Raw genomic sequence first — 14,914 nt, 5'->3', positions numbered from 1 at the left:
AGGGGCAGTAAAACTCCTGCAGCTTCCTTGGTTCTTATCCTTGGCAAAAGGTTTCTTGTTCCTGAAGTGATCTAAAGTTCTTGGGATCAGGGTCCCAATATTTACACCCCAAAATCCTTTGTTCTCAGAAGGCAGAGAGGCCTCTGCCTAGTCCAAACCATTTCCTGAGCACTTTGTTCACATGACTCTCTCCTTCCATTCACTGTGCAGGGCAGAGACATCAGACAAGCCACAGGGGTGGAGCCAGCACAGGGGAGAGAAGATACAGATCTGGAGCACTTTATTGACAAGATTCCTTCTCCCCTTTCACAGTGCAGGGCAGACACCAGACAAGCCACAGGAGCTGGAGCCAGCATTGTCGAGGGAAGGCCCAGCCCCATTCAGGTCCCAGGTGCAACTCCTCCCTCCCATCTAGATGCTGATCTCTCTATTCACCACTGGGCTGCCCCAGCCTGTCTCCTGGAATCCCCCAGCCCTGTCACTCACAAACCCAGACAAGGAATACACAACCTAGCAGAGGCAGGCCTGGACAGTTAGGCAAGAAAATACCTACTGTCTAAAAGTGGTATTTTCAAACACAGAATATTAAAACCAACTTTACTAAAAGATGTATTTTATCATTCTGAGTACAGGCATACTAAATTCGAATTTTCCCTGAGTCAGTTCGGATTATAAGAATGTAATAATCGGGGGATTTGTGTGAGCCACTGCCGGAAGAAGAGGACGACAGCTCAGAAGATGATGATGAGTTGGATGAATGAGACAGGGAGAAATGTGTAGATGAGTGTAGTAGGATAGGAATCGACTGATGGGGGCTTCACTTAGTTTGGTGCTCAGAGAGGAAGAGGTAGTAGCCTGGGAACCTGGAACCGGCAAACAACACTGAACTCAACTGTGATGATTCACCGTGACTATACATTAAGCAGGAGTCTATTATTTTTGTTCTTGTTAAATTTAAAACAAAAAATAACATAAAAGTAAGATGACATGTATTCTATCACTATATCCTTATTGCATTTTGCACTATACCAAACGTTTGCTGCCGGACCGGAAGGTTGTCGGCTGAATAGCTGTGTAACAGTACAGAAATGTGATTGAATGTGAAACAATTTCCTGTGATGCGATGTACTGACATTGTAATGATGGCAAACTTCAATAAAATCTTACACAAAAAAAAAAAAAAAAAAGAATGTAATAATCTAACTACTCATTCTAGCCTGTGGAGAACAGGTAGCCTTGCAATAATGAAAAACGAAAATGGCTGTAGTTCACTATTAGGACATGCTACACACATCAGAGCATGTGTGTAGCATGGGATAAGTGAGATTAATGAATGATAGCGGAAGAGAAAAAGAAATAATATTGTAACAGTAGTTTCCAGTCATACAATGTTTTTATGCCAGAATAAAAGGAAAATCTGTGCCTTTGTATGTCCTGCAGGGCTTAGGTAAATGTCTACAATGTACGCCTTCTAATATCTATATAACTCCCTCCCACCCCCCCCCCTCAACTTTTCCCCCAACTGGTAGCCCCTATAATGGTACAGCATATGAGTATCATGCAAGGTCCCATACTGTATTCACGTTGAGGTGTGCAAATTATTGAAAGAGGTTTGCTTATGTTCTAGTTCGTGTCCCATGGGTGTCCGCGGGCCCAAGCATCAACACGCCAGGAGTCAGGGTTGTAGAGGCTAGGGCACATATATAGGCTGCCCCATTTAATAGGCCTCTTCTATGTTTTGTACTGTCTCCCTGGTCCTCTCCAGGAGTGGAGTGGTCCGGCAGGCAGGGGTCGGGGTGGCAATGGTACAAGTGGTTACGCGTCTGTTGGGTCCAGGACCTTAAATGCCTCAATGAGAGTGTCCCATTCCAATGCTATCGATTTCTTTCACATGCCTCTGTACCTATGGAGTGCATTGCTTTTGGCAGTTGCCTATTTAATAACTTCCTCCCACCAGGATAAGACAGTTGGAGGGGAGGCAGATTTCCATTTCCTTGTGAATTGCTGCTTCGCTAAATGCAATGTCAAATCTACAAATTGGCTTTGTGCTTTGCTATTCTTTGGGCGGGGATAGGTACCTAGTAGGTAGCCGTCTGCTTCACAATGGGTGGTCTCCCCTGTCAACCTCCCTATGTCCTCTGTGACTTGTAGCCAAAAGGCAGACAAGGCTGGGCAGGATCAGATCATATGTAGTAATCTTATGTTCTGTTCACGGCCTCTGGGGCATGTAGTCGACGCTTCGAGTACATAACATGCCATTTATGAGATGTGAGGTACACTCTATGCAGGATAATGAGCTGTATTAGTTTGAATCTGGAATTACGTGAAGTCTTCTTTGGGGTGGCGAGAGCAGTTTACCATTCTTTGTCCTGCAGCTCCCTCCCGATGTCCCGTTCCCATTTGTGCTTTATTGAGTGGTACTAGTAGGTGGGCCCTCAATCCATGACATAGCCATCGCGTCAGGTAAATGTAAAATGTAAATTGATACTTGTATAGCGCACTACTCACCTGCAAGGGTCTCAAGGCGCTTGCACGAATACCACTGTGGAACCCATCCTGGCTTTCCCTGTGAGGCGTCCACTCCTGGGTACCCCCAAGGTGGAGGCCAGGCATCCTTAGCGTTGTGGGGGCCGTTGTGGGGATTAAGCAAGCTATTGCCCAGAGTTGCAGAGTGGGACTCTATGATTGGAATAGGCACCGAGGCGAGAATGATCAGGTCCATGGAATTTTTGAGCCCAAGACCCACCGAGACGGGGAATTGAACCCTGGTCCCGGGCTAGACCTCTGCATCAGGGTCTGCCGCTCTAACCATTGAGCCACACTTCTGTTTACTACTACTCACTGTTTACGACTACCAATCAGATGCACTGCTTGTATAAATTCATGGGTCTTCGGTTCCTTTCCATTCAGAGCCCAGGGTAATTTGGCATATTTTGATAAACTCATGTGCATAAGAAAGGGGGAGACTGTCAGCCCATGCACTTGCATAAAGTCCATGTGGTTTAGCAGCATAGCATCCCCAAAAAGTGTTTCCACCTTGGACACCCCTGCCCTATCCAATGCCTACAAGTGCCTGAAGGTCAACTGACCCATCGTACTGGGGAGGCCCAGAAGCAGTATGTTTGGTGCATATGGTATAGCGTTCGATGAGTATCAGAGGGTCATCCTCTAGTATAAAAGTGCAACTTTTAGTAACATCGGGGCCTGGGCCGGAGTGCGCACATTCGGGTGTAATAATGCATGTAAGGTACCAAGGTTAAGTATGCGTGGTGTGCATGCTATCTCGTGCAAATGACTGCCTGCTAGCCAATAAGATAACCATTGCAGTTGACTGGCACATCAATATACCTTAAAGTCTGGTGCACCCAGCCCTCTCCGGTCTGTTGGGCTTTGCATTTTGGTCAGTCCCAACTGCCTGTACCCGGTCCCCCATATCAGCTTAAGTATCAATGCATTCAGGATTTTAAAGTAGGGTGCTGGAATGACCATCAGTAGGTTAGGGAAGTAGTATAATAGTCTCGGGAGCATAACCAGTTTGGATATGGCCACATGTCCAGCCACCATGAGGGGGAGAGACACCCAGAATGAAACTTGCGAGCGCATGGGGGAGATGGCCCTCTGAAGGTTTCCCTCAAGCAGGTCTTGCATTTCTCTGTATACTTGGACGCCTAGATATTTGAAGGTACAGGGTACCACCCTGATCACTTTGTCTCCTGATGTAACACTTTGGGTTTGATGCCCGCTCTTAAAGAAAAAGCCACAGGACTTATTGGCGTTTATGGTCAAACCTGAGATGCATTCGAATGTCACAAAAATCTGGACAAGCATCAGAAGGTCAGCATTTTGGTCTTTGACATATAGTACTATGTCGTCTGCATAAAGCAACAGTGCATGCAATAAAGGTCCCACCGAGATAACCAGTCTAATGCCTCCTGACGCATATGATGCTCTAGTGGCTCCAGTGCAAGGACGAATAGCATCGGGGATAGGGGGCATCCCTGCCTTGTGCCTCTATGTATTGCCTACTGCTGTGAAATACCTACTCCAGTGCGTTCCCGCGTGGTGGGGAGGTGTATAATAGTTTGACCCATTTTATATACCCCGGGGGAGCCCACATTTTGTGAGGGTGGCCAACATGCACTCCCAGTCAAGTGTGTCAAACGCTTGATTCAGGTCTAGTGATATACACCGAGCCGTCTGCAAGTTGCTAGGAGTGGCATCTATTACATGGTAGAGCCTTCTAATATTAAATCAAGTACTCTTACCAGGTATAAAGCCGCACTGGTCCATGTGAAGGAACTCTGGTAACAGTGGCAACAGGCATCAGGTGAGTATTTTGCTTAGTATTTTGTATTTAGTGTTTAGTAACGACAATGGCCTATATACTGCATTATCTGTAGGGTCTCTTCCCGATTAGGGAGGGATCTCACCAGTGCCTGCACTCTTGTGGGGGGCAGTCCACCCTCTTGCAACGCCATCTGATAAATACGAAGGAGCTAGGGTGCAAGCTGTGTGGCAAACACCAAGTAGAATTCAGTAGGTAGCCTGTCCATGCCCGGTGACTTGTTATGAGGGTAGTCTCTTATTGCCTCCTTGATTTCGCTATGTGTTATTGGTGCCTCCAAGTCATCCCAGTTCTCAGTCTATATCTGTGTGAGTTTCACCGTTGGGATGAGTGGGGGGCAGAATATAGGGCTTCATAGTAATTAAGGAATGCTGTGTTACTTTCCCTCTGTGTAGTAATACACTGCTGGGGGTGTTAACTTCTAATATTGGAGTGGGGAGCGGTGGTTGGCTGAGTATTCGTGCTAGCAGGATGCCTGGCTTGTCAGCTTCTGTATGTACCCTCTGTATGTGTGCGCGATAGTCCATCACTGGTAGGGGCTCCAATAAATCAGCATTTTCGATGCTTGCTTCCTGTAGGACTGGAGATTTTTCTGCATCTAATGCTGCCTCACGCTCTAGCCTGTTTAGCCCTTCTTCTACCCACTGTAGCTTCCAGTGTACTAATTGCCATGCCCCTACCGTTGTGCTAATTGATGTCCTCCTAATTTCTATTTTCAAAGCTTCCCATTCTAGAAGAGTGGAGGAGGCCGTGCCTGCATCCTCCTGGAAGTAATTGTCTACTGTTGTGGCAAGAGCAGCCTGAAATACACTATCTCCCAATGAGCGGGGATCTAGTCTTCAGGTAGTCACAGGGGAGGGGTCTCATTCCCATGCTAGGAACATTTCTAGGGAGTTGTGGTCTGACCACATCTTTTCTAGGTGCATAGTGTGTAGTATTTGGGGCAGCAGAGTAGTGGTGTAGACAAGGTGATCTATGTGTGTGTGTAAGGAGTGCGATGGTGAGTAGAATGAGCATTTGCGCATGCCTACATTTTTACAGCTCCATACATCGGATAATGACCATTCCGTGACAAAAGTCCTTAGGGCCTTTGCTTGGCGGACTGCTTCTGCACCAGGTAGGGGGCTTGTGAGCGGTCCAGTGATGTGTCTAATATTGCGTTAAAGTCTCCACCTAGTATCCACTAATAATTGGACCAGTCCTCCAATGCCCAATTAAATTGCGCAAGGAACTTATCTTGGTCTGTGTTTGGGGCATAAATGTTACCCAGGATCACTGATCTGCCATCTAGATTACCCCGGAGTAAGACATGCTGCCCGTTACTGTCTATTCGTTTCTCTTGGACCTCAAAGCGTATCCCTGCTTTTATCAATCTCATGGACCCCAGTTCAAACACAGAGAAGGTTGTATGGTGTACCTGTCCCCTCCACTCCTTCTGCAATTGTTTGGCCTCAGCATGAGTTATGTGGGTTTCCTCTAGGTAGGCAATGTGTATCTTGCACCAACGCGGCTGTGCGTGTATCCTGTGCCCCTATGAATTGAGCATATGCCCCGAACATTCCACAGGGTTATGGTAAATGACCCGGTTGTTTCCATGTGGGTGTTGCTAGTCTGGCTGTGGTCAGTAGTGATGGCGACTTGAGAAAGGTCCCTCAGTGTGAAATGTATGAAAGGCACCTACCAGTGGGTCTACTAAGAGACTGTGATTATTGACTACCCAATACATGATCCAACAATGTAACTATTTTTGACCAAACTATTTCAACCAACAACAGAACATTTCGAACAATTTGTGTGCTATTGCTGTTGGGGTAGTGCTAAGCCAGCGCATGGTGGCATTCACAGTGTGCTTTTTTGTGTGTGTTACACTACGCTAAAGGAGGTGGGGAGGCTACCGTTGCCGCCTACAGGGCCGCCGTTATGCTATGTACTGAGTTGGGGTTGGATAGTGTAACAGTGGGAAGATCAGGGATTACGGGTGTCACAGAGTGCCCTTATCCCACCTCCCCCCTATTTCCTTTTCCCTTCCCCAGGAACAAACGTTTGTACTTGCACTGCCCCCAGCCTGCATATGGTTAAATCTCCCCATTTGGGTAGTAAATCTGGTAGAGTCAGTAGTAAGCAGGGTAAATGTTCCATAATACATCACCATTTTGGAGACTGTGAGAGTTGGCTATTCAGTGAGCTTTAACCTAGGAAGTCATCCGTCATTTGCTGTGTTATGGTTGGGAAAAGCGACAAGCTATTTTCTGAGTCTATGTGGATTGGAGTGTTAGTGGAGGTGCCATTGGTGGACACTAGCTCTGCCTCAGGGAGTGCTGTTGCAGTTTTAATTGCAGCCAATCAGCCCTCTAACGCTTGTTCATGTGTCGGTGTCACCTCTATTTTCTTTCGGGGGTGTTTCATACGTCTCTTTAACTGCGTTGTTTGCTGTGTGCTGGAGGGGTCAGTCCGGTTTTTCCTCTCCGTAGTGAGTTCAAAGAAAGTGTATTCTTTCCATACCCTTGCATCGCCTGGGTTTTCAAAGAAGTGGGTCTTTTGGGTGTGGATTACTTTCAGGCACGCCGGAAACAAAAGAGTGTATTTGAAGTTTGAGCGTCTGGAGCAATTTCTTCATTTCCTTGTAAGAGGATCTTTGGCGTTGTACCAAATGCAGAATGCAGCACACGTAGAAAGAGAAAAGTACCTCCTAGGATTTTTTGTGTGAAGCAAGGTGTCCCTTCCTGTACAAATACAATCCTGCCTTCAATTCAGGCACCCTTGCAACATGACATAAGGGTGCTTGCTTTGGCGCTGTGCAGCCAAAAGTGCGCCAGCACTTGGAAAGGACAGGAATGCACCATATAATGGAAAATACACCGCATTCCTGCCCTTTCCCTTTCACGAATTGCTGTAAGGTGGCTTGCTGCATTGAGCTGCGTGAAAGAATGATAAATATGCCCCTCGTGTATATAGTATATACACAATACAATAGCAAACTTACAAGTATGAATGCAGGGCATGGAATAGAAGTATACACAATACAGGGAACAATTCTGTAAGCAAAAATAGAAAAATGTGAAGTAACATTAGGTGCCTGTTTTTCACATGGGATACTCCTTCACAAACATGGTAGACCATATATCTAAAATATTACAAGTGCATTATAGGGTATGGCAATTGTAATATGGTGGATGACATTAATGTAACATTTGTGTGTGTACCATCGATCAAACTCTAAAGAGTGTCCACTGTGTTTTTGAGCTATACTGAAATTCCTTATACTTTCAAAATGTTATCTCAGCTTTAAATATGTACATTTTAAAATGCTGTGCCTGATTTAGAGTTTTGTGGATGGATACTCCATCACAAATGTGACACATATCCCATTTACCACATTACAAGTGCCATAGGAAACAATGCACTTGTAACATCGCAGATGGGATATCCATGGCATTTGTGACATATTAACCCTTCAGCAAAATTCAAAATGAGGCCCCTTTCTGATGAGATATTGGGTGTCATTTCTTTAGAATTTTACCTTTTATTAAGAAAAATAAGAACTTGGGTCACAGGTTGAGGGGGTGAACCCCTACTCGAGCAGCAGCCACATTGTATGTCACGGTGAAGTCACAAGCAAACCCCATATTAACCTGTGCTGAACACTCTGGCAGCTTGGCACAAAGCAGTCAGGCTTAACTTAAAGGCAATGTGCAATGTATTTATACAGCACTTCAAACAGTAATAAAGTAAGAACACAACACAAGAAAAATCCCATACCATTTTAGAAAAATAGAGTAAAATGTAATAAATTATTTGAGGCCAAAATGTCTAACATCCTATCAGAAGAACCGGTGATATGCAATTGCTACATTTTAAGTGTAAATACTGTCAAGAAGCACAAAGAGCCAACTGTGGTTATTTGGTTGCACCGGATTGGAACAAAGCCACAAGTTCAGACTGACTGCGATGGAGCATTGCATCAAGGACACCAAAAAATATAGTTTGGAAGGTTCCCCTGGTTCAATTCACAGGGAGGGGAGCAAGTACAGAGAAAAAATATTGTGAAACCCTGTGGTATGTTATTGGTTAATTAGATAGGACCAATGTATTTGCTATATGTAGGAGCTGTGTAGTGTATGGAGGGTGGGGGGACTGATTCCTAATTGGATTTTATGTAAAGTCATCTGACATTAGTACCAATGGGTGACACAGGAAAAAAGTTAAAACTAGGGTATATATAAAAAATATAGTGCAATTTATTTAGGTACCTCCCTATTCAGGGTTACACTCTAAGTTAAAAACATTAAAAACAATACATTTCATTATAAGAAAACAATTTACTTAATCATAAAACAGTCAAAAAACAACAGTCGACGCGGCGTTTCGGTGGTTGTTAAATGGTAGCACCTTCTTCAGGACGTTTTGACTAGGGTAACATCAAGTCTAAAAGTAGAACAACATTGTTTTAGATACCTATTCCTGTACATCAACATGTAAAATAACCATTTTAAACTAAGTCCACACCCATTCATTGCAACTATCTCCACCCCATGTTTCCATCAAAGGAAACTATCTATACCTCCTTCTTATGTCAGCGCATTAGAAGATTTAAAATGGTGTGGGATAGAAGTAATACAACAAAATATGAGAGGCGGTAACATTCAAATAAAAAGGAAACAGAGAGAACTATTTTTCATGTCCCTCTTTGACACATTTAGAACTGGTTTAAATAATAAAGAAGACTGGGAAAAACTACTCTAACAGGGCATATATGTTATGTATACAGACATTGTCGATATACTGTAGACATACTGTGCACTGACTAAGGAGAACAAGTATCACATGATTAATACTGGATATATATCAAATTATTTCAGTTTAACCTAAAGAATGTGTATAGAACAATATGCCATAGTTTTGTATTACGATGTGATTAGGACATCGATCTTACAATACAAATGATTTCAACCAATATGATGTACAAGGAGTGGTTTCAAATACTTTTGGCCATATAACATCTTTGTCCTGTGCCTCTTGTGATTTATAATTCCTGCAACACTGTATTATGTAAACTGTTTATATCATTATAATGTTGATCACTGTTAGAAGAAAGGATTCAAAAGTGTAAAAAACACGTTGTTTTAAAAATAGTCTAACATTCAAACAGAAATATTTGGCGCAATATTTTGTCATAAAACATTACTGTAAAATGTATCCTACTTTGAATAGGCTAAATGAATAAGGCAATGTAGCCCGGTCATTGAAGGCTAAATCTAAGTTTGAATCCCAATCCAAAATGGCGACCAATACCAAAGGCGGTCGAAATACTCGATCGTAAAATCAGGACAACGCCACCGTTTTATAAACACATACTGAATACTGAATTAGAATCCACTATAAAATTGTGCATAAAGACGGAAAGTGTTAAAATATAATATAGTCGAACGAATAGAGAGTACTTCCGGGTCAGCAATGAAGTTATATTAATAGAACACATAAGAAAGAACAAGAGTTGAGTTTCTATGTAACAATAATATGGACACCTTGAGTAATAAAATCGACAATAAATTAAAGTAATTACGGGACAAAAGAGAACAAGCCGGGCTCGCGTTTTAATTAACTTCCGGGTTAACCTAGCTAGAGCCAGCATATAACCGGAACAAGAAGGTATGTCAAACATTACCCCATGAAAACCCGGACACAGAGGAGCAGGGAGGCCGTATCACGCTAACGAGGTATGTGACACCAAGAAATGCTTCGCGCGCCCTCTCCCTATTTCTAAGATGCTAGCGTTAAAACGCCGCACACCGTGCGGTAGCTTAAAAATGTCGGTTCATAGTAAAAACTCTGTGTTGGGGCTTTACTAATACTTGACTCCGCAATCTTAAAAAGACGCTTAATCATTAAGATGCCACACTGTATGAATGCCTTTACAACTGCAGTCATTGCCAGCACGGGATGTAAATTTCATCAATGTTACTTTGAGGTGTAACCCGTACTTCGATTAGGGCATGAAAAGAGTAAATCCTCTAATCTATGCCACAAAATATTAACGTGAAACAGTCAGTGAAATGCAATACCGTTAACATCAGCTTTTTTTAACAAATAGATATACATAAACCTTAGAATCAGCACACAAACTAAGAAATTCAAAGGATGGTGCTGAACATTATAAAGCTTCATACAATGTTTTAGTATAAAGCTCTTTGCATAAGGAATTAATGCCTTGCAAAATTAATTAACCCAACAGGCTTTCACAAAAGAGAGACCGTCTCCCTAAATATTCATCCTGCGATATTCCCACCGCAGACCGAACAGAATAGATGAAAAGTTCTTCTTTTCTGGTGAGTATGAAAAACTCAATGACGAATTAGGAACTACTGATTCAAGAGTAAATAGCTTAGAGAAACAACACAATGTTTTGATTTACCCCTTTCCAGTGATTCCAATTCAAAAAAGGAGTCCATAACGTTAAACTGGACAACAACCACAATATTAAATAACGGTGGCTCCTCTGTGCCGATGTAAGAAAAAAAGAAACCCCAACAAGGTAAAGGCAACACAAACAGCAGAGTGTAAAAGAAACTGTTAATCTCTAAATTTAGAATTAATTGTACAAGCATGTTTTTTTTTTAAACTCCTATAAAAGGTCTTGCTTCATTTTAAAGATCCTCGACAAATCAAGACAACACTAAAAAGGAAAGTCTTGTCGCCAATAAAGTCTTCAATCTTAAGGACTTGAATGATACGTAAGTCATGGAATGTTGCTTTGCGCAAATAAAGATGCGCTGACATAAGAAGGAGGTATAGATAGTTTCCTTTGATGGAAACATGGGGTGGAGATAGTTGCAATGAATGGGTGTGGACTTAGTTTAAAATGGTTATTTTACATGTTGATGTACAGGAATAGGTATCTAAAACAATGTTGTTCTACTTTTAGACTTGATGTTACCCTAGTCAAAACGTCCTGAAGAAGGTGCAACCATTTAACAACCACCGAAACGCCGCGTCGACTGTTGTTTTTTGACTGTTTTATGATTAAGTAAATTGTTTTCTTATAATGAAATGTATTGTTTTTAATGTTTTTAACTTAGAGTGTAACCCTGAATAGGGAGGTACCTAAATAAATTGCACTATATTTTTTATATATACCCTAGTTTTAACTTTTTTCCTGTGTCACCCATTGGTACTAATGTCAGATGTACTTCACATAAAATCCAATTAGCATTGCATCAAGGATACATCATGCAGCAGCAGTCCCGAGGAGGCTCCAGGGCTGCAATGCAGAGTCATGCGTCGTAGAGGATGCCATCAACAAGGGGCTTGCAATGCAAATGCTTGCGTCACGAAAGCATCACTCAGCGGCTGTTCCAGGGAACCAGGTTCGAGTCTGACGTTGGCCCATTATCCTGTGATTCTGGGCAAATCACCATTCCCTGTGCCTAAAAATTGTTACATTGTCTTGCGTAACGGGTGCTCATATAAAGCCCCCTCATACCTTCCGGTGGAGTTGGCGGCTATATAAAACTTCAATAAAAAAATATATAATGTCACACAGCTAATGTTAGACCTGGAATCCTTGGCTTAGTTTTGCCTTTAGACCTCCTGTTTTTGCTGGCTTTAGCACTCAGCACACTTTACCACTGCTAACCCGTGCTGACGTGCTTGTGCTCTCTCTGTAAAACATGATAACATTGGCTTATACACAATTGCATATATTATTTACTTATGAGTCCCTAGTAAAATGCACTATATGTTCCCAGGACCTGTAAATTAAATGCTACTTGTGGGCCTGCAGCACTGATGAAACCACCCTCTTAAGTAGCCCTTTAACAAATGTCTCAGGCCTTCCACCGCAGAGTCTGCGTGTGCAGTTTTAACCTTCCATGTTGACCTGACAAAATAAACCTTTTGCTGGGTCCATACTTCCCTGTTAATACATATAAGTCACCCCTAATGTAGGCCCTAGATATCCCCAAGAGCAGGGTACAGTGTATCAAAAAGGTTGGACATGTACTTTAAAGTTTTACATGTCTTGGTAGTGAACAACTCTTAAATCCGTCTTTCACTGCTGCAAGTCCTATCTCTCCCATAGGAGTTGACTTATTACATTTCATAAGTGCAATTTCAAAATGGGAAGAGATACCTGGTTCATGTTTGGTGTCCCTGGAATTTTTATTTAAAATTCAAACTTATGGTACAGTTGGATTTTAAACAGCAATTCTAAAAATGGCACTTTTAGATAGTTGGCATCTTCTTCCCTTAACCATTTGGTGCCTGCAGCCTGTCTCTGGTCAAATGACTGGGTGTAGTTGACAGTTGTGCTTTGTGTATTCCTCCTAGACAGCCCCACACAACGGAAGTTTAGCTGTGACTAGATGGCCCATCATTGCCAGGATGGGAGGGAGGAACTGGGCCCAGACTCACTTCCATCTGAATAGGGTTTTATCAGGGAATCACGGGTAGCCACCATCGTTGCAGCTGGGGAATCGTGCAGGCGGTCTTTGCCTACACACTTGCGGTTCTCTTGATGATTTCTTTGTCATTCCGCACTCTCATCCACCCCTTATGTTCTTGTTCTCACGTGGCCTTCTGCGCACACTTCGAAGTTCACCTTGGTCTTGGGTATGAAGGGTATGTAGGGTATAGAGCTCCCCACCTTATGTCACCTTTTGGGCAGAACATTAGGTAGTCTAAATACTGGGGAGTCATCCTTAGTTTGTGAGTCATTCACAACAACAACATGAGATGGCTGGGCAAGATCTTGCGAGACCTCAAAGTCTTGGTGGCCAGTTTAAAAGCTCTGAACTATGAGTAGCCTGGCTCTTGAACATTTGATGATTCGTATCAAGGAATCCAGACTTGACACATCTCCTTCCCAGCCTCTGTATTTGGATCACACGTTTCCATCTGGATAAGTACTCTATTAAGAGCTTGCCCGCTTTTATATTAGTCCAGCAGCCATCATGCTCATTGGTAGGGGCTTTGTTTACCTTGCTTGGTTCTCTGGCCCGGAACCTAGAGAAAGGAAAGCTTGGTAACTCTCATCGCTGGTGAGAACTCTGCACATTCAACCTGCCAAACATTCTAAAAACAGCTATGCTAGGGTATTTAGCTGCATAGCTTGGTTTGTTGTTTGTGTTCTCTTTTAACCTCCTTAGGAACTCCTTTTTTTTGTGCAATCTGGTGTGCTATCGTGTGAGGAGAAACACTAAACATCAGTGTTCACTTTGTCAGCGTACTAGTGGAGATCACACATCTACTAGGTATGAAGGTTGATACTCCATACATGTTATGTGTTTTGATATATAATGTTGAGCTGTGAAAAGTAACGTGTGTGATATTCTTGTTTATGTACATCATTGTGAGTTCATAGTGTGTTGTCGCTCCTTTAGTGTGCTTAATTAGTAGGTGGAGTATCTTGTTTCCCCCTTTAGCAAGTTCTAAGTATACCCTTTAGGTAGCATCTGCAGCTTCTGTTTGGGTGATATATCTGTCCTGCTATCTGTACTAACATTTTCCTTATTGTTACTCATTCTGTAGGTCCAAGTGGGACTTCTGGAGGATAGTGGCTCATCATGTTTATTATTTTGGCAAATTGTTTTAGCTTTTTATTTTAGCGTGTTATTTTAGTTTGTTGTTTGCTCCTAAACCCCTTTCCCTTGTGTTCATCTCAACACCATTGAGTTCTTCTTCTACCGGTGGTGGTGTGGTGGATGCAGGGGAGAGATGGTGCAAGCTGCTCCCTCGATAGGTGGTCTTGGATCTCAGGGACGATGACCTAAAACTGCCCTGAGAGTTGTGTCCTGTCTCCACACAAAGGGGCTGCATACCCCATGTGGTTAGTCTGATACCAGGGCAGGGAAGGCAGGGTATCTGTGCACTTAAAAGGCATACCTCTAGAAACTGCTCCCCACTTCAAAGGCACAACTGTATATAAAAGAAAGATCTCAGACAATACCACTTCAGTACACTTCCCACCCTATGAATTCCATGCCAGGAAGAATGACTGCTGTGCTGCTGAAGGACTGCCACTCTTCTGGACTTCACTCTGCTGTGATGACCTAATGCCCTCTATGCTGAGTGAATACTGGACCCACACCTTTTGAACCCAGAACTCAAAGTGACTCCATGGGCTAGTTGGCTGGCCTCCTGATCTGAAGCCTCAAGGACATAACAGGCTTTCAACCACAACCTTGCATCTGCACCTGGAATCTGCCATCTGTGAGCATACCCTGCCAAGCGGTGCCACCTCCAGTCCAGAAACATTTGGAAATGGGCTTAAAGTGCTTTGCCAGCCTCGGTTGGTCCAGCGGAATCAGCGCATCTTCTTTGCTGCACTGCGCAACTCCGGGCAGAACCTACGCATCGCTGCTGCTGTGTGGATTGGACCCGTCCCAAAGACTTGCATCGCCGCTGGTGCAGGCATCACCTTCAGAACCACCACTGTGTGATGCATCCTTGGTGCAGGTCTTCGCATCTCTCATTGACGTCAGCCTTGATGATGACGCCAGACCCCGCATCGCAGCCTTGCAGATCTTTGGAACCGATGCATCGTGCAACTGCACGCCACATCCTCAACGTTTA

This window comes from Lissotriton vulgaris, chromosome 1_1 (genome assembly GCF_964263255.1).
Source record: "Lissotriton vulgaris chromosome 1_1, aLisVul1.2, whole genome shotgun sequence".
NCBI lineage: Eukaryota > Metazoa > Chordata > Amphibia > Caudata > Salamandridae > Lissotriton > Lissotriton vulgaris.
This window is presented reverse-complemented; position numbering follows the sequence as displayed.